This window comes from Triticum dicoccoides, chromosome 3B (assembly GCF_002162155.2).
Source record: "Triticum dicoccoides isolate Atlit2015 ecotype Zavitan chromosome 3B, WEW_v2.0, whole genome shotgun sequence".
Lineage (NCBI taxonomy): Eukaryota > Viridiplantae > Streptophyta > Magnoliopsida > Poales > Poaceae > Triticum > Triticum dicoccoides.
In genome coordinates, this window is record NC_041385.1 from 387,439,678 (window position 1) to 387,461,220 (window position 21,543).

At 42.6% G+C, this 21,543-nt stretch overlaps 1 long non-coding RNA gene across 1 annotated transcript; it reads left to right on the forward strand.

The window, feature by feature from the left end:
• The first annotated feature begins 10,397 nt into the window (after positions 1 to 10,397).
• LOC119276139 lies at positions 10,398 to 12,208 on the forward strand. Its single transcript, XR_005136377.1, has 3 exons — positions 10,398 to 10,993; positions 11,351 to 11,461; positions 11,552 to 12,208. It is a non-coding gene; the product is annotated as an uncharacterized LOC119276139 (long non-coding RNA).
• The last annotated feature ends 9,335 nt before the right edge of the window (positions 12,209 to 21,543 follow it).

Below are 21,543 nucleotides of genomic sequence, written 5' to 3' on the forward strand. Positions count from 1 at the left end.
GAGAGAGAGAGAGGAAGCCATCTAGCTACTAACTACGGACCCAAAGGTCTACAAAGAACTACTCACGCATCATCGGAGAGGCACCAATGGAAGTGGTGAACCCCTCCATGACGGTGTCTAGATTGGATATGGTGGTTCTAGACTCTGCGGTGACTGTAATTGGTTTTCGTCGACTCCCCTAGGGTTTCTGGAATATTGAGGTATTTATAGAGCAAAGAGGCGGTTCAGGGGGCACCCAAGGTGGGCACAACCCACCAGGGCGCCCCTGGGCCTCCTGGCATGCCTTGGTGGGTGCTTCTCCCCTCGAGCCACCCCCAGGTGCTTCCTTGGCCCACTGGATGTCTTCCGGCCCAAAAAATCCTCCAGGATTTTCGCTGCGTTTGGACTCCGTTTGATATTGATTTCCTGCAATGTAAAAAAACATGCAGAAAACAACAACTGGAACTAGGCACTATGTCGATAGGTTAGTACCAAAAATGTTATAAATTGACTATAAAATGATTGTAAAACATCCAAGAATGATAATATAACAGCATGGAACAATCAAAAATTATAGATACGTTGGAGACGTATCAGCATCCCCAAGCTTAATTCCTGCTCGTCCTTGAGTAGGTAAATGATAAAAACAGATTTTTTTATGTGGAATGCTGCCTAACATGTTCATCACATTTCTTTTCTTTATAGCATGCACATATGGACTTTTATATGATTCAAAGCAATAGTCTAGTTTTGACATGAAGACTTTAATACTCAAGCATACCAATAAGCAACCATGTCTTTTAAAATATCAACACTAAAGCAAGTTATCCCTAGCCCATCATGCTCAACATTGACCCATTCATGAAACACACTCGAATATTAGCTACACCCAATGCTCAAATACGATCATAGTGCCCCTTAGTTGGTGCTTTATAAGAGAAGATGGAGACTCAAATTCAAAATAAAAATTGCATAAGTAAAAGAAAGGCCCTTCGCGGAGGGAAGTAATGATTTGTAGAGGTGCCAGAGCTCAAAGCTTAAATTGAGAAATAAAGATTATTTTGAGAGGCATACATTTCCCACCAACAAAAACGACTTGGAGCTTCCCAACACTTTCCATGCTAGATACATCATAGGTGGTTCCCAAACAGAAAATAAAGTTTATTCCTTTTTCCATCATTACTTTCACTTTCCATGGCTAACCGTATCCACGGGTGCCATCCATACGAACACTTTCCAAGAAATTTATTATTTGACAATGTAAAGTAAATTCATTATTCATTTCAGGACTGGGCATCCCTAGTACCTTTGTCGTACTCTCGTGCAATGACAAGTGAATAAACACTCACCGTGAGAATAACACATCTAGCATGGAAAATATTGGCTACCCTTTTACCGCTTCGCGAGCAGTAGAGCACACAAAAGAGAAATTTATTTGGAAAAATAGAGATGGCACATGCAAATTTGCTTAGAACGACATGGAAATACCGCATATAGGTAGGTATAGTGGACTTATATGGCAAAACTGGTTTAAAGGGTTTTGGATGCACAAGTAGTGATCATACTTAGTGCAAAATGAAGGCTAGCAAAAAGAGTGAGAAGTGACCGACCAAAAAGCAAAAAATCTCGTACCCAAGCATTAAGCATAAGTAACATCGAATAATGCACCGTAAGTAGGATATAAATTTCATTGCATGACTATTGACTTTCGTGCTTGTATAGGGAATCACAAACCTTAACATCAATATTCTTACTAAAGCACAATTACTCATCAACATGACTCACATATCATATCGTCATATCTCAAAATCATTACTAAGAATCAAGTTTATTTGTCCAATGATCTTCATGAAAGTTTTTATTATATCCTCCTTGGATATCTATCACTTTGGTACTATTTTTATATGTTGCTTTTGATAAGCTCAAACAAATATAAGTGAAGAACATGAGCATAATTTTTTTCTTTCTCTCAAAATAATCGAAGTGAAGCAAGAGAGAATCTCTTAAAAATTTACTAACTCCCAAACAAATCTAAGTGAATCATGAGAGCATTTCTTCAAAATTAACAAAGCACACCATGCTCAAAAAGATATAAGTGAAGTACTAGAGCAAATCCATGGCTCTAAAAATTTAAGTGAGGCATAGGAGCAAGCATAGCATAATTTTTGTCTCTCTCAAAAGGGTGTGTCCAGCAAGGATTCAACACTTAAGACACAAATAAAAACAAGAAAAGACTCATGTCATACAAGACGCTCCAAGAAAAACTCATATTTTGTGACGAATAAAAATATAGTTTCAAGTAAAATACCGATGGTTGTTAGAAGAAAGCGGAGATGCCACTCGGGGGCATCCCCAAGCTTAGTTGCTTGCTACTTCTTTGAATATTATCTTGGGGTGACTCGGGCATCCCCAAGCTTAGCCTTTTGCTTATCCTTTTTCCTTCATCCATCGTAAGATAACCCAAAATTTGAAAACTTCAATCACACAAAACTCAAACAAAACCTTCGTGAGATCCGTTAGTATAAGAAACCAAACCACTACTATAAGTACTGTAGCAAACATATTCTTATTTTGTTTTTGCATTATATATACTGTATTCCAACTTTTCTATGGCAAAAACTCATCAAAGAAAACCATAGAATCATCAAAACAAGCACACAACGCAAAGAAAACAGAATTTGTCAAAAACAGAATAGTCTGTAGCAATGTGAATATTCAGAATACTTATGTAACTCTAAAATTCTGAAATAAATTAGTGGACGTGAGGAATTTGTCTATTAATCTTCTGCAAAAATAATCAACTCAAAATCACTCTTATAATAAAAATGAAAAATAATCTCGTGAGCGCAAAAGTTTCTGTTTTTCAGCAAGATCAAATATACTTTCACCCAAATCTTCCCAAAGGTCTTGCTTGGCACAAACACTAACTAAAACACAAAAAACACAATCATAACAGCAGCATCACTGTGCTAACACTCAAGAACAAGAAGCAAAAAGCAAAAAATAAATTTTATTTACTGGTTTGCCTCCCAACAAGCGCTATCATTTTACGCCTCTAGCTAGGCATAACGCGTAGGTTCTAAGTTTTGTCATCTTTACCCGTGTTTTCCTTGGAGGTATTTGTGTCGGGAGGTTTTGTAATTAAAACATAAAACACGTTGTCCATGGAAACTTTAGCACTATCAAGTTGCTTTTTTTATCATAACCCCTTTGATGTCCGGCAGTGATCCAAGAATAGTGTTGTTAACATCATTAAAAACTTGTTGGATCATATCTAAAACGGGGACTTGCTTTTTAAGGTTCTCATCAAAGATTTGGTTATCTCCAAGCAAATGTCTCAAAGCATAATCACTATTATAAAGAATTTCATCAATCACTGGTTTTTCACAATTCATACCATAAAAATCAAAGATTTCCCTAGCTTCCCGAATTATGTAGTCAAATTCATTCATCAAAACAAGATGTGGCCAACTTTTTAGCTTGAGGATCCTTTATAACGGGCAACTCATAGAACAATCTTTGCAAGGTAGGATGAGTGCGAATAAATCTAGTTTCAAGTTTCAGAACAAGTGCCGAAATAGCTTACACATAAGATTTAGTCCTTTTAAGTATAGGAATAACATCGAGAATTAATTTTCCGACACAATTGAAAAATTCTGGATATGTTCTTTTCCCATAAAATTCCCTTGCTCCAAGACAAAAGTTTTGGCATCCAGATTACCCGTACGCTCCATTTTAGGAGTTAGGCCATCATCTGTTTCTGCCATACCAAAGTCACTCATGGTGATGAGTTCAAGCAAATAAGAGATCTGACGAGAAAACGTCGAATGAAAAAGAGGGCGAATAAAATGGTAAATTTTTGTGAAGTGGGGAGAGGAAAACAAGAGGCAAATGGCAAATAATGTAAATTGCGAGGAGATGTGATTAGGAACTTGGTTGATGTTGAAGATCCTCCCCGGCAACGGTGCCAGAAATTCCTTTTGATGTCTGCTAGAACTACGTCGGTATTTCCCCAAAGAGGAAGGGATGATGCAATATAGCGATGATAGGTATTTCCCTCAGTGATGAGACCAAGGTTATCGAACCAGTAGGAGAACCTCTTCACACCACGTAAACAACACCTGCGCACAAATAACAAATACTCGCAACCTAACGTGTTAAAGGGGTTGTCAATCCCTTCCAGGTACGACGCCTCAAGATAGGCAAATAACGTGAGGTAAATGTGATAGATAGGATAAATACATCGCGGAACAAATAAATTGCAGCAAGGTATTTTTGTATTTTTTGGTTTAGTAGATCTAAAAATAAATGCAATGGAAAATAGATCGCAAAGGCCCATATGATGAAAAGAGACCCCGGGGCCGTAGGTTTCACTAGTGACTTCTCTGGAGAAAAATAGCAAACAGTGGGAAAACAATTAATGTTGGGCAATTGATAGAACTTCAAATAATCATGACGATATCCATGCAATGATCATTATATAGGCATCACTTACAAGATTAGTAGACCGACTCCTGCCTGCATCTACTACTATTACTCCACACATCGACCGCTATCTAGCATGCATCTAGTGTATTAAGTTCATGGGAAAATGGAGTGATGCAATAAGAACGATGACATGATGTACACAAGATCCGTTTATCTATTGCGGAGATATAGATCTCATCTTGTTATCCTTAGTAGCATCGATACATACGTGTCAATTCCCTTTCTGTCACTGGGCTCAAGCACCGTAAGATCGAACCCACTACAAAGCACCTCTTCCATTGCAAGATAAATAGATTAAGTTGGCAAAACAAAACCCAAATATGGGATAATAAATATGAGGCTATAAGCAATCATGCATATAAAAGATCAAAGAAGACTCAAATTACTTTCATGGATAAAAACATAGATCTGATCATAAACTCAAAGTTCATCGGATCCCAACAAACACACCGCAAAAAGACTCACATCATATGGATCTCCAAGAGACCATTATATTGATATTCAAGAGAGAGAGAGAGAGAGAGAGAGAGAGAGAGGAAGCCATATAGCAACAAACTACGGACCGAAGGTCTACAAAGAACTACTCACGAATCATCGGAGCGGCACAAATGGAAGTGGTGAACCCCTCCATGATGGTGTCTAGATTGGATCTGGTGGTTCTGGACTCTGCGGCGGCTGGAATTGAGTTTTGTCGACTCCCCTAGGGTTTTTGGAATATTGGGGCATTTATAGAGCAAAGAGGCGGAACCCGAGGTGGGCACAACCCACCAGGGCGCGCCTGGACCTCCTGGCGCGCCCTGGTGGGTGCTGTTCCCCTCGAGCCATCCCCAGGTGCTTCATTGGTCCACTGGATGTCTTCTGGCCCAAAACAATTCTCCAGGATTTCACTTCGTTTGGACTCTGTTTGATATAGATTTATTGCAACATAAAAAACATGTAGAAAACAGCAACTGGCACTGGGCACTATGTCAATAGGTTAGTACCAAAAAGTGATATAAAATGACTATAAAATGACTATAAAATGATTGTAAAACATCCAAGAATGATAATATAATAGCATGGAACAATAAAAAATTATAGATACGTTGGAGACATATCAGTCAACACCGTAGGTGATGGCTTTTGTGCCAACCAAGTAGCAATGTCATCGATGGATCCTTGTGCCAAACAATTCTTCAGCCATTCGGTGTAGTTCTTAGTGTGCTCCTTCATCTCCACATATGATGAAGGCACCATTGGTAAGAAGCTTTGGCGTATCTCCGCCAAGTGTTCTTCGACATAAGCTGTGAGAACTGGGCTATTAAGCAGTACTGTCAAATGGGCTTTTTCTGCCAATTCTCCGGGTGCAGCCATTTGCGTGCCAGCAAGGACCGGCTTACCTTTCAGCCTTCCCTCATGGCGAGAGAGGGGCAATCCTATAGGTCTTTGTTTCATGTATTCGGTGCAAAACTCTACCACCTCCTCCGCGATATAACCTTGTAGGATCCTTGCCTCTGGATGGTTTTGGTTTCGACAACAGCGCTTCAGTATTCCCATGAACCGCTCGAAGGGATACATGTTGCGAAGAAACATAGGGCCACAATTCTTTATCTCGTCAAGAAGGCGCACAGTGAGATGGACCATGACATCAAAGAATGATGGTGGGAAAAACATCTCTAGGTTGGACAATATTCTTGCAATATCATATTGCATATGATCCAACTCTTCAGGATCTACAACTTTCTACCATAGTTGGTTGAAGAAATCACAGAGCTCAATGAGTGTGTTTCTTATATCTTTGTCCATTAGATTCTTGATGGCCACCGGGAGGATTTGTGTCAACATTACGTGGCAATCATGTGACTTCACGTGTCCCAACTTCATTTTACCTGAGCTCACATCCATGAGAATTCTGATGTTTGCGGAGTAGGAAGATGGTGTCTTAACTGACAACAAATAGGTGAAGAACGGTGTTGCTTATTTTGTACTGAAATTGTAACTCTAGCGAGCTTTGATGAATTTGTCATAATCTTCTGCTTCACTCTTGCGTTTTGATTGATCAGCAAGCATATCGAGCCGTGAACCGTCACCATCCTTTCTTTTACCTTTAATCTCGAGCAGAGTACCAAGGATGCTTTCACATACGTTCTTCTCTACGTGCATGACATCGATGCAGTGACGTACACACATAATATCCAAGTAAGGTAATTTCTAGAACACCGATTTCTTCTTAAACACTTGACCCTTGGGTCTTTGTTTCACCGTCAAAGCTTGCTTCTTGCCAAGTACAACATTAATTTGTTTAGCCATGTTGTGGACCTCCCCCATCATAGGGTCTTGGGCTCACACCTACCTCTACCGTACCATCAAATTCAGCTTTCATCTTTCAGTATGGGTGATTTCTCCGTGAGAACCTACAATGACGCAAATACACGGTTTTGCGCGAGTTGGGAAGAAATTTGCTAGCTGTACTATCCATGCATGTGACACACCCTACATCTCCCTTTGTTTTCTGCCCTGATGTGTTACCTAATGCTGGCATATCTTGAATGGTGTGCACCAGCATCACATGTAGATCAAAAAACTCCTTTCTATAAACATCATAACATTTTACAGTAGGCGCATCTATCCACACTGTCAGCAGTTCTTCTACCAGTAGCTGAAAGTAAATGTCGATGTTATTTCCAGGTTGCTTCGGGCCTTGGATAATCGTTGACATCATGATGTATTTTTTTCTTCATACACAACCAAGGAACTAGGTTATATATGCATAGAAGCACCGACCATGTGTTGTGATTGGTGCTCATATCGCCAAAAGGATTCATCCCGTTAGTACACTCCCTAAGCCTTATACTTCTAGGATCTTTGGCAAAGTCTTGAAACTTGTTGTCGATTAATTCCCAATGAGCCCATCTTTTGGGTGCCTCATATACTTATCCGCAATTCGCTCATCATGATGCCACTGCAACCTCTTTGCCTCTCTTGGGTTTGCAAACAAACGCCTCAACCTTGAAATTAAAGGCAAGTGCCAAACAACCTTGAATGAGATTCATGTCTTGATCTTGTCGTCCAATTTGTACTTGTCCTTTGCTCTCCTGTGCTTGTATCATGCATGCTTGCATGTGGGACATGCACGCAGATCTTTGTACTCACCACGGTACAATATACAATCATTCACACAAGCGTTTATTTTCTATACTTCAAGTTCCAATGGGCAAACAATTTTCTTCACTTCATTCGTGCTTCTTGGGAGCACACTATCTTCCGGAAGAATTTCTTTGAAAAGACCTAACATCTCTGTGAAGCCCTTGTTTGATAGACCGTTTGCTGCTTTAAATCTGAGAAGGGCTAGGGAGGCACTCAACTTGGAATATTTCTTTTTGCAACCTGGATACAATTCTTTCTTGGAGTTCACATCAATGGTTGGCAGATCCTTGTACCCAATCATATCCTTTTTTGTGCCCTCGAAATCTGCAATCATAGCAGCAAAGTCTGGCATATCAAGATCGTCGCCATCTGCGTCGACGTCTTGGTTTTCCAGTGGGCGTTTTGGCTTTCTGGCGTTCCATTGATAGCTTGATGCCTCTGCGCTAATGTTTTCCATGTGACACTGATCGGGGTTTGCCATCTTGCAGCCCTGGGTATATTCATCCATGACCTCCTCTTCACCGTGTCTGGTTCAACGTGTATATCTATCCATGAATCCCCGAGAGACTAAGTGCCACTGGACATCTGCAACTTCACATGACTCTGTATTGGCACAATTAGTACATGGACACAGGATGTAATCCGCATCACCAATTATCCTCTTTGTACTTTCAGCCAAATTCATGAACTCTATCACACCACTAGTAAAATATGTGGTTCTCCAATTCTTCATCCATTGAGATCGTTCCATCTGCACCACACGAATGGTAATTAAAACAAAACAACAACATTAATACATGGATTAACTGCTGCCCAAAGATGCGTGCATAAATCACAAGGTTTTATTTTCATAATTACTGAGGGCGCTCCATATTGTTATACAGATGTGCAATGACAAAAATTAATGGAAACTCAATTTACACGGAGAGTACTAGTACAACACTACCCTTAGGAATTGAATACCTTAATTAAGCCATTCATGGAAAGAATAACTTAATTAGCCGCGCGGCGACCTCCACCCAGCAGACAGAGAAGCGCGATGCGGCAGCACGCCGAGACAGCAGGGTCGAGAAGCAAAGCTTAGTGCGGCTGCCGCCCGAAGTTCGACCTCCACTATCCCGCCATCGACCGCAATGGATGTGCTCGAACCACGCTGCCGCCGACGTCGATGGTTGAGCTCCTCCTATCTTCTGCCGCAGACCGAGGATTGACCTCCTATGACGCCGCCACCGCCCATCGACCGAGGATTGACCTCTTCTCCGGTAGCCGCTACCTAGGCCGCCACCGCCATCTCTATATGCAGAGTAGCTGTTTTATTTTTTGACGGGTATCCATAGAGCAGCTATTTACACAGTATCACTATAACTCAATTATATATACAGGGTAGTACATCACATACGGTTATGTAATGGCAACCGTGTGTCACCTACGTTGTCTTCTCACACGGTTTGGTGTGGAAATCGTGTGTGAAGTTGTAATACCTAACACAAACGACATGTATAAACAGTGTGCCGTATACAACATATAGTTCCATAAGTAGTTCCCAACCGTTAGCTTATCCCCACAGTTTCCTCATTTCCCCCAAATCCCTAGATAGCCTCCAAACTCCCTCATGTGGTGCTGACATTGGGAGAATGCGGACGAGTGGTGTGATGGTTTTGGTGAAGCTGCTCCTGCTCGTATCGCCGCCACGACGGCAGTCGCCGCCGAGCACTTGTCTAAGTTCATCAGAAGGCAGGTGTACTACGGTTCTGAATCGTCCTGTCAGGTTCCAATCTATCCCAATCTTTTTTTAGCATGTCCAAAGTAGCTCCTTGTTGAATACGTCCGGAATGACCCCCCCCCACACACACACCAGGAAAGCGAGCATGACTGCAGACTCCCACAACAGGAGTTCGACTCCGAGTTTTGCGCCACCGAGAAGTACCAAAAGCTGAGTTGTGGGCACGGGCACACTCCCGCTCTATGTGTATGCACGGAGGGATTCAACATTGGCAGGCGGTTTCTCAATTGCCCCTTAGAGGTTAGTGCTAAGTTCATCATTTTACTTGAGTTAATGCCACCGCTCATCCTGAATACTATTTAACATTTGCAGGGATATGAGGCTTGTGCCTTTGTTAACTGGATGGATGAAGAATGGCATGGCAGGGCTCGGAGTGTTATCACCAAGCTCGTAGAAGATAACATAAAGCTGAAGAAGAAACTGGCTAATCTGGAATATACAGTCAATGCGATGAAGCAAGAAAGAATCAATCACAGGCAACAAATTAAAGCAAGAGACAAGATCTGCCTCTGTTATAAAAATCATATTTTTATTTGCCTTTAAGCCCTCCGCGCGAGATCCCGATTCCCTCCTCTTCGGAGGGAAACTCTCTGCCACCTGAATAGGCGGAGAGTGACGGACCATCGTGTGCCTTCTCCCCCTGCCATGGAGAACACCGAGGTGTCGTCTCAAAGGACATCTCCTGGTCGAGGAGGAGTGGACGCGACCGTCCACAAGGCACCCGAGGATAACACCTCTGGCGCTGTAGAGCGGCGCACGGCGACCCCCATGACCACCGAGGGTGGGGGGCCTCAACAGTTAGGGCCCTCGCCAAACACCATCATGCAGACCAATACGGCTCCGGGTTCAGACCAACATCCCCCTTCAACAGAGTGGGGAGGAGCAGCAGCTCTGTCGGCGTCCTCTGTCAATCCGGAGACCGTTGATACTCTGCAGGAAGAACTGCAACGTGCTTACATCATGGAGAAACACCGCACCCTGATGATGCGGTTATGGAGAAGGTTCGTTCCGTGAAAAGCGGGCTCACCGAAGCCTTCAACAGCCCTCCCGAACTTTCCTGTTTGCACTCGTCTCTAACCTCCCCCAATTCCAGCCGCCGCTTCCTCCTGGCCCCATCACCAACCTCCACCCGTGCCCCGTCGCCGACACACGCTTCCTCCCTCACCGCCGCGGTGTTTCCTCCCCCGCCGCCCGGTGCTTCCTTCCCCGCCGCTGTGGCCCTTCCTCCCCCGCACCCCCACCATCGCCGGCATCCTCGCTCCCCTGCTCCACCATCGCCGCGGCAACCTCCCCAGATCTCTAAAACCGCCACAGCCGCACCCCGCCTCCTCCACCCTCGCCGTAGTTCCACCTCCCCAGCCGCCAAAGCGCCACCTCCCAAGGCGCCTCTCTCCTCCAGCCCTGACGCGCGCGACCCACCGGGCGCCGCACGTGCATCTTCGCTGCTCCGCTTCCCGGCTGCCGGCGAGTCATCCGCCACGCTCCCCCGACACCAGCGAGCCATCCGCCCCGGCCCGGTCCCCAGTCGAAACCCAGGACCCCCGTTTCTCCTCCCTCCATCCGGCCTTCCGTCTGCTCGTGGCCGGGCGCCTCTGTCCTCCTGTCCGGCTGCTGTAGGTGAGAAAAACGGGGTTATCTTCTTATCTCCTCCCCGATAGCTGTAGAGAAGCAGAGAAACACATTCTTTCTATCTGCTTCTCTTAATTTTTTGGGCCGTTCGGATAGTACTCATCAGGCATGTCGAACAAAATTCTCGTGGAAGGTCAAACAAGATTGTTGGAATTCCTCTTGCTTTTTGAGAACAGCTTCAATTCGATGTGTGCATGATCATGTGTGTTCGTATGTGTGTGTGTGTGCGCTAGCGTGCTCTGCTGGCAGAGGCATGCACATCCTCATCATCCCGCTGCAGTACAGATTGGGGTGCAAGCATCGTGCAGATAAGAACGTTGTTGTAAACTCTGTTATATTTTGCAGGGGAAGATTTCAGATGCTGATATTCAGCGTATTGCCAAAAGAGTTGGGTGAACAAATGCACTCTCCAAATGACATCCAAGAAAATATTTTCAAGAGGCGGAACAAAATATGGTTAGCCATTTTATCTCTCTTTGTTGTCTTTGTTTTAAACCGATATGCACATAATTAGACTAGCCTGCTGCTATTGTTGTTGATCGTCAGGTTGGCCATGCTCGATCCGACCAAGAGGAGCAGCAGTAGTAGGTACTGGTGCAGATTAGGGTGTGTGGTGATGCGAGGAGAAGCCTGTGCACCATTGCCACTGGCCTCCTCTAGCTTCGTCGATGGCTACTTCCTTCTTATTGCTAGTACAGAAAAGAATGAACTACGGGTTGCTTCTGCCTCATGACCAAAGTGCATGCATTTTTCTCTAAACCGCTTCCTTTCTTCTTGCAGACTCCTTCCTCTGAACCAAGTACTGCTATTCTTGCCTTTATGTACTCACCAAAAACAAAATCAAAAGTGAGAGAATAGTGCTCGGTTGTGATACGATAAGAAATGTGCAGTGGTGAGAGGATAGAGGAAAAAGGACACACACTGCTATAGAGAAACCAACTTGTGGTGAATACTTGTTTGATTATGTTTGCTAGTACGTAACAAAATAGTAGTTCACACTTCAGGGCGAGGTGGATTTGGACTTCAGCGGCAGTACAAAGAGCACTTCGGGAGCACGTGGTGGGCTCAGAAAAACTCGTCCCCGACCACAACGGCGCGAGGAGGCCGAGCTTCTCTACCATGGTCGTGCTCTTTTTTTGGTTGAGCTTCCATGCTCTTTAACAAATAAATTCAAATATAATGAATCATATGTGTTCCTCTCCCTGTGTGCTTGTGTTCTGTGTGTGTCCGTGCAAAAAATAATAGGTGGTTTTATTTTATTTTTGTGTATAAAAAGAAAGAATTTCAAATATAATAAACAAAGAAGTTCAAGAATATGTAACACGATAGAAAGTTTGGTGTACAAAATTGATATGTGCAAAGAAAACTATCATATATTTCCTTTATGCGAAACTTTTTTTTGCAAAAATTAACACGATCAACTCACGGAAGTTTATATGTAAAAGAAAACACTTTAAGAAAAAACCAATTGAAAAGTTTACCACAAACACTACACAAATTTACGAAAAAACATAATCAAAATTTAACCCATTTAAATAAAATAAAAACAAGAAGTTCAAATTGAAACTATAAGGAAATTGAAATTTAATTAATTTTTATTCCTGTTTTTGAAAAACTAAAAATGAAGAAGTTCAAACTGAGAAACCAATAAAGTCAAGATTAATAAATAGAGAAGTTCACTACTTATTAAAAAATGGATTTCCCCATATCCAACAAAAACCTTGAAGTTCAAATTTAGAAAATGAGGTGGTTCGATGTCCAGTTTAATATTTTCCTTTTAAATAACGAATTAAAAAATCGTTTCTAAAAAACAAAAACTAAAGAAGGTCAAACTACAATAACAAAGAAGTACAATGGTTTAAAAACACGAAAAATAAATGATTCTATAAAACTAGGACGTTCAAAAATAAAAAATGTACTTTATAAATGAATTTTTTCCATTTTGCATAAAAAATAAACAGAGAAGTTCAAATTAAATAAATAGAGCGATTAATGTTCATAAAAAATAAAAAATCTCATTTCCAAAATAATAAAAACACAAATAAAACAAGAAGTTCAGTTCGAAATAACCAAGAAGTTTTACGTGTTTTACTACAAAACTAGGATTTTTTCCGTTACAAACGAATAACACCAAGAAGTCTAAATTGAAAAACCAAGAAGTTCACTTTTAAAAAATAGAATAGTTCAATGAATATGAAAAACCCATATTTTCCTCCTTACTACATAATAAACCAAGAAATTCAATTTCAAAAAATAGAACAGTTCGATATTTATTACAAAAACTCGATTTTTCCCATTACTAATGAATATACCAAGAAGTTTAGTTCAAAATAACCAAGAAGTTCGACATTTACAAAAAAAACTCCAATTTTTTCATTGCTAGGGGAAGTGTCGTTTTTGGCATTTAAATTTTTTTGGAGCAATTTGATTTTAAAAATAAAATCAAGAATTTCAAACTAAAAAATGGAGTAGTTCGATGTATACAAAAAGCTCAACTTCTTCTTGTTTCTATGCAAAATTAAAGAATGAAGTTCAATTTTAAAATGTTGTATGATGTTTAAATAAAAATCATTTTTTCATCTCTAAGAATAAAACTAAAAAGTTCAAATTAAAAAAGCAAAGAGGTTCAGAGGTTATTAAAACCTAGGATTTACATGCTCTGATTTTGATGAGTGTTTTAAGACTTGGGGCAAAAATAAAGCAAAGGGCGGTTCAAATGATAACCTGAAATTCACGTACTACATGGTGTGTGTTTTCATACGAGAAAAAAGAATAAAAAGGCAAATTGTGAAAAATTCTTGCGGGAAGTTCAAGCTTGGCCGGGGAAGTTCAAAAATACTTGCGAGAGAGGTTTACCGTGTATTTACATGTGCAAAAACACACAAAGATGTTGTTTTTGTGAATTAAAATTATTCTCTCAATCCATTACAAATTTAAAACAAAAATGTTGTTTTAAAACAAAAAATTGACATTGTTTTGCCATTTTAAAAACTGATCTCAAAAGGCAACGAATTTGTAACACATGTCTACGTAAAAACTTGCTGCTATTCATAAGCTTTCTACCGGTATATTATGTGCCACATGTCGAGGAACGGTTTAAAATTTTCATGTATACCATTTAAAACATGTTTTTATGTATTCAAAAAATTCTTATGTGTTGAAAGAAGTTCATAGTGAAAACAAAGAGAAGTTCAAGTACTGTAAGGAATGCATTTCAGTTGAGCATAAAAGTATACAAAATAAAAGCTTAAACGGTTTTTTGAAAGAAGTTCAAGTGCTTTGTCCGGGGAAGTTCAAAAATTCTTGCGAGAGAGGTTCACCTTGTATTTCCATGTTCAAAAACACAAAAAAGAATTTGTTTTTTTTTTGCATTTTAAAATAATTCTATCAATCCACAAAGAAGTTCAATTATTATTTGGGAGCAATTTGATTTCAAAAAGAAAATAAAAATTCAAATTATAAAATGGAAAAAATTCATGTACTACATGGTGTTTTTAATATGAGCAATGTCCAATTTTGTTGATGTTATAAGTTCAAGTTCTCGGTCGGAGAAAGTTAAAAAAATTATTATGAGAGATGTTTGTACAAAAGAAATATCATTTGTGTAACACTGATGGATGAATGAGATAATTACAAACGAAAGTACGTCACAGAAGTTCAACGTGAAAACAACACGAAGTTCAACTACTACGCTGAATGAATTTCAGATGAAAAACTTTTAAAATCATTGCAAGTGTGAAAAAACGATCAACACGGGAAAGTTGTGTTCTTATAACAGCTTTCCACCGGTATATCACTTGCTCAATTCCGGTGAGTGGATGGAGAGCTACGAAGAGTGGATGGAGAGCTACGAGCAAAAAAATCACGTCAAAAACAGAGTGAAGTTCAGGTACACGCGCCAAGAAGTTCAGGTTCTTCACGCGGTGCATTTTCGAAGAATCTGTTTCGCGATAAAGGCAGAACGAATGATCTCCTCGTTTTTGAAATTACATGAAAACGGCTAGGAATTAGAGAAAACCATCAACATGAAAAAGTTTTGCATTTTCCGTAGCTTTTCAGCGGTATATTATTTGCCTCATTCCGATAAAGTTTGTAGAAACTACGAGGAAAATACGTTTTTAGCAATTTTAAAAATTGACCTAAAACCGTAAGGAATTTGGAGAAACAATACATACAAAAAAGTTTCGCATTTGTTCATGCTTTCCAACGCCATATCATTTGCTACATTCGGACGTACAGTTAAAATATTAGCTCGAAAATACGAACTCAGTGGAACTTGGATTGTTTTCAAAATTACTTTTAAACCGTTCAAAATTAGAAAAAACATTTAACATGAAAAAGTAGCGCATTTTTATAAGATTTTAAACTCCATATTATTTTTCTCAATTGGATTAGCCGTTTAGAAATGACATCGAAAATACGAACTCGGGTGTTCCGTTTACGAAATTCTACGATTTTCCAAATTACTATTTATCTATAGGGAATTAGAGAAAACTTTTAACATATGGAAGGAGCGGTTTTGCAGCAGCTTTCCAACGCCATATTATTTGCTTCATTCCGTAAAATTTTTAGAAATGCGATCGAAAATACAATTCACGTTTTTTGTGTGAGGAAAAAACGGTTTTCAAAACTGCTCTTAAAGCGCTTACATTTTGCCAAAAATTTGACTTGGGTCATGATACTGGTGTCCATAGCTTTCCAAAAAGATATTCCAAGCCCCATTTGGGCAATGTTAGCGGAAGTTCGACCTAGCACTCGGAGAAGTTCAGGTCGAACAACTGAGGCAGTAAAATTGCGAAAAACGTAATTTCATCACGACCCGAGAGAAAAATCCGTCAATGAGCGAGATTCCTATTTAAAACCGGTATTTAGTTGCTAAAAAACGTTTCTAGATTACACTAACATCATGTAGACATGACTATCAAGAATAATTGGCGGGGGAAGCCACGGTTGCGAAGATAGCCCGAAGTCGGGTTCGTACAGAAGGATCAACCCATGTATAGACAGTGGCCCCTGATACTCTGCCCAGATTAGAACAATCCGGATAGAGGATCAAAAACAATTTGATAATGTATCATACTATCTTTTTGGATAGGCATCCAGGCTTGCGGCTACTGCCCAAGCCGCAGAGGTTTTCGAGCTCAATCGGAAGCTTCAGCTAGCCGATGAAGAACTCGACCACATCAATAAGCGGTTTAATGAAACCCAAGGTATGCGGCACTACTACATACCCAAAGTGATATGTGTGCTAATCTTTTAAACTTACTAAATGTTATGACTATACTCAAGAGCGCCCTGGCCCAAGCCAAGAAGGAGGTGGAGGTGAGCAAGGCGGCCGCTGACAAAGCGGCCAAGGAGCTGGAGGTGGATCGGACCACCCATGAACAACATGAGGCGCAGGTGGGTGAGGTCGAATAGGAGCTCAAGGACGCCATTGCCAAGTGCGAGTCCTTCTAGCAGAAGAGTTTGGAACAAGCCTTCAAGCTCACCAAAGCACTTGAGAGCGTGAAAGAAGCCCGGGTTGAAGCCTAGGGCGCTCGCCAGGAGATTCAAGAGGCGAGGCACATAGCGGCTGGTAAGGCCTTTCTCATGCAGAGTAAATTTACAAGAAAGAGATACATTTTACTGACCTGAGTTGAGAGTTCTCCGGGCGCCTTTGCGGATCTGCCGAGGAGTATTGCTGACGCTGTCAAATTCTTCCACGCCGAAGAGGGGAGCTCAACAGAGAAGCTATTCTGGTCGCAGTACCTTGCGCCAGAGTATTCGGCGCCCCTTAGCGATCAGGTGAAACAGCTGACGAAGCTGCACAGGGTGGCGGGACTGGCCATGAAGTATGTAATAGTCTGTCTTTGGCCAGCTGAGCCCATACCTAGCAGCTACTTCGGACTTGTGAAGCGGTTGGTCGAGGTGCGTCCTCGGATTGACGCCACCAAGAGGTCGGCCTTCATAGAAGGTGCCCAGATGGTCTTTGCCCGAGTCAAGGTACAATGGGAAAAGATGAAGGCCACAGAGATTGCCACCGCAGGGCCGCCTGAAGGCAAGGATCACCGATGGATGGAGAACTACTTTGGTGAGGTCCTCGAGGGAGCCCGCATTGTAGAGGGCCAGTGCTCAAAAGATATCATATTTGATTAGTAGTGTCCGGTTTTAAGAACCGTGTAATGAACTTATGATGTAAAATATTTGTGCTTTGCGCTTTATAATTAGTTTATCCTCCTGTTTGGCCGTTTAATTTATAAGTCTAAAAGTTTACCAGTCGTCGGCTTCTGCCCCCATGTAAATATTACAGGGGTGTTCGGGAATGCATGACCGCACTTTATCCAACGTCTTGGTCCAATGTAGGAGGCACCTTGCGAGGTGAACTAAGCAATCAGACTATGCGTCTTTAGTACTTTCACTTAGCCATAAGAGTTAATTGGTGGGGCTAAGTACTAGCCCCTTGTTGCGTGAACGGCGATCCGGAGTACGACGCCTTTGTAATGCGGCTGGTCGAAGCCCAGTCCCTCGTATAACATGGCATAAATCATGAACGATTTTTAGTATAACACTAAGTCACTGGATGTCTGACCCGTTCGTGCATATCATGACAGTCGGTTTCGGCTTTCTCTATTGAGGTACTTAACCGGACGAGCCATAAATACAATTGCAGTAGTTCTCCCTTTACCACCTTGGCCGAACTTGCGGAACGTAAGGTGGCAAACATAGGAGCCGAGAAACCCAACTATATACAAAAGACATGATTCGGAACCGATGCATATAATGCAATATCTGTGACGCCGAAGAGTTCCCTAGGCATGTTCGGACTTAGGAGTTTGCGGGGCCGAATACAACCCCTGGTATGAAGGCCATGCCAAAGCACGTATGTCAGTCGAACGCAAGGGAGAATGCGGATGACAGGATAATACAAGAACCCAACCAAAAAGGTGATGATCATCTGCTTCCTTTATATCCTTATTAATACATCGATGCGTGTTTCGATAGACAATGCCATTAATATTAAGGTCATGTTAAATGCCTAAAGAGAAAAAGAAAAAAAATTACATAAGGGAAAATCTAACATCGGGCTTAAAATAATAGATCAAAAACTCCAATGGTGCCCTGTCGCACGGCTGCGCCATTTCTCCTTAGTAATAAGTCCTTTGATAGGAGTATTTAATGGTTGGGAAACGCTAGCCTTAAAAGGATCTCTTGATACAACCATATAGCAAATAGGGCTCTTAATGAACCTGTGTTGAAAAAAATGTATGCCGTCCAAAGAGGGTCAAGCTGTACTATGGACTTGTTCTGTAGTGTGCCTCTCGCGCTGCCCAATGTATTTTAAGTGTGTAATTATGTACGTGCGGTACATAAGTCGCAACCTTATGGGGCAGTTGACGGAGGCCTAACTGCTAATCGACGTCCGGATCCGTCGAGTTATCGTAGTGATGTGCTGGTCGGACTCGTCAGGGATGTTGTTGGCTTTAATGTCCGACGTATTGTTCGGCTTGACAAGGCCGCCATACACCTCTGATGCAAGGGCCGCGGTGTGTTCTTCAGTACGGAGGGAGCGCTCAATATTTCCATTGACTGTAAAGATGCCGCGGGGTCCAGGCATCTTAAGCTTCAAATAAGCATAGTGCGGGACTACGTTAAAGCAGGCGAAAGCAGTTCGTCCGAGCAGTGCGTGATAGCCACTGCGGAAGGGGACGATGTCGAATATTAACTCTTTGCTATGAAAGTTGTCTGGGGAGCCGAAAACTACCTCCAGTGTCAGTGAGCCCGTGCACGGGCCTCCACGCCCGGTATCACACCTTTAAAGGTAGTGTTACTAGGCTTGATTCTTGATGGGTCAATGCCCGTCTTGCGGGCAGTGTCTTGATAAATAAAGTTGACTGCTGCCCCCGTCCATAAGGACTCTAGTGAGATGGTATCCGTCAATAATTGGATCAAGTACCAGGGCGACCGAACCCCCATGACGGATACTGGTTGGGTGATCCCTGCGATCAAAAGTGATCGGACAGGCTGACCATGGGTTAAACTTTGGGGCAACAGGCTCTACGGCGTAGACGTCCCTTAGTGTGCGCTTGCGCTCCCTTTTGGGGATGTGAGTGACATAAATCATGTTCACTGTTTTCACCTCGGGGGGATCTGCTTCTGACCCCTGGTGTTCGGCTGACGGGACTCATCATCGTCTTCGCTTGGACGTCCCTTTCCCTTGTGATCGGAATTTTTCTTATGGGGTGGTTCGCAGGCTCCCAGTAGTTCCTGTTGGTGTGGTTAGTAGGCTTGTCAGGTGTGCCATAAATCTGGCAAGGTCTCTCAAGGATTTTATCCAAACCGGATGGATCGTTCCTGTTACCTTTAAAAGGTTTCTTCCGCTGACCGGATTTAGAACCACTGAATCTGGCATTCACTGTTGTACCGTCTGCGTCTTCATTGTGGTTCTGACATTTGTTTTTATTGAAGTGAGGTTTACCATTGCCATCCCTGGCCTCATGAGTGACGTGGTCACCCGAGCTGTTGCTTCTACGAGCCAACTAGCTATCCTCACCCACACAGAAGCAGGTCATAAGTGCAGTTAAGGCTGCCATGGTGTCAGGAGCCCGACTCAATGGCACACCGATCTAGCATGTAACACCTCATATCACTTTGCGGCCTCACGCACGGTATTCCCACGGGTGTCGCCTTACCAGGCCCGGGACCGTTTGCGCCTTTTTTCTCACATATATGATAGTGTCGCTAGCATCCATATGACAAGGAGCCTGGGCTGACATGCCTAGTCGTGAACCCAAAGTGGCACTAACTTACAGGGACAGGCATACATGACCCAGCAACGAACGTGTCGGTCATCAGCGAGTGAATCCGGGCTGTAGCAACTGGGCTAGCAGGACTCCGGTAAACCGGGCTGTAGCAGGCTAACAGGACTCTGGTAGACACCGCGTGACATTTCCCCGAAGGGACAGACACATGAACGAAGGACACATGCCGGCCAGCCTAAGTGTTCCGGAGCAGTAGCAAGCTACCAAGGCTCAGTGGAAGCACTAGGAGACATTTCCCGGTAAGGGAGGCTACCAAGGATAAACAACTAGATAGTCAGATCCCACACATACCAAGCATTTCAATAACATACACACAATATGCTTGATATGTGCAAATACAACATGGCATCACAACATGACTCTACAACTCAAGTATTTTATTCAATAGGCTCCGAGGAGCGAGATGTTACAAACATGGGTCTCATGACCCAACATTCAGAGCACACAAATTAAAGCACAAGCGGAAGCTTAACATGTCTGAGTATAGACAACTATAAATGAAAAAGGCTGAGAAGCCTGACTATCTACTAGATCCTACCGAGGGCACAAGATCGTAGCTGAGGTAATAAGCTAAACGTCAAAGTCCAAGCGGAACTACTAGCGAGACTAAATTCTCTCTGCAAAAACATAAAATAGGCAAACGTGAGTACAAATGTACCCAGCAAGACTTACATCAGAACTAACTACATATGCATCATTATCAACACAGGGGGTGGTGGGGTTTAACTGCAGCAAGCCAGCTTTGACTCAGTGGCTATCCTGAACTAAGACTGCAAGTAACTCTTTTGAGGTGGCGCACACGAGTCCACATATTCACCATATCAATACACCACTATGGATCCGCTCCTGTCTCCCTACGAGAACGCCATCCATAGCACTCACGCTTATCTTGCGTATTTTAGAGTATCCACTTTCACTTGTCTATGAATTGTACAGGCAACCCAGAAGTCCTTTACCGCGGACACGGCTATTCGAATAGATCATATTAACCCTGCAGGGGTGTACTTCTTCACACACGCTCTCGCCACTTACCGCCATGTACACGTCATGTATCTCAGCAACCTTCAAGCGGAAGCCTGGCGAGGGTGTCGGCCACGACCTGACTAACCACACAAGTCTCTAGTCCAGGTTTATCGCCTATTCAGATTCCATCCGCAAGGAGATCCGGCCGGGGTGTCGCTCACGGCCCCAAACGATGTGTGCAGGGTTCCCAAGCCCACCATCCGGGTGCCAGTTGGTACACCGGGCCACTGTGCCTAGTCTGTCCCAAGCCCACATGTACAGGGTGCCACTTGGTAGATTACTAACACTACCTACAAACACCAGAAACTAGTTGCAACTCCTGGACAGAGATCAAGTCAGTTAATAAGTCGAGAGAGTCAATTAAGGATCCCAATGTGTGGTAGTAGCTGTTCATGGATCACAAACACAGAACTCAGTTCCTGAGGACGGCTGCAATGAGACAACCCACCATGTACTCCTACATGGCCTCTCACCGCTACCTTTACCAAATCGTGTTCACACACTTAGCTCTCAACAGTAGGACATGTTCACACAGCTCCAATTCATCCCCGATGAATCAGACCTGACACAACTCTAAGCAATAGCAGGCATGACAAACAAGCATGAATGAGTAGGCACATCAGGGCTCAAACAACTCCTACTCATGCTAGTGGGTTTCATCTATTTACTGTGGCAATGACAGGTCATGCAGAGGATAAAGGGGTTAAACTACCGCTG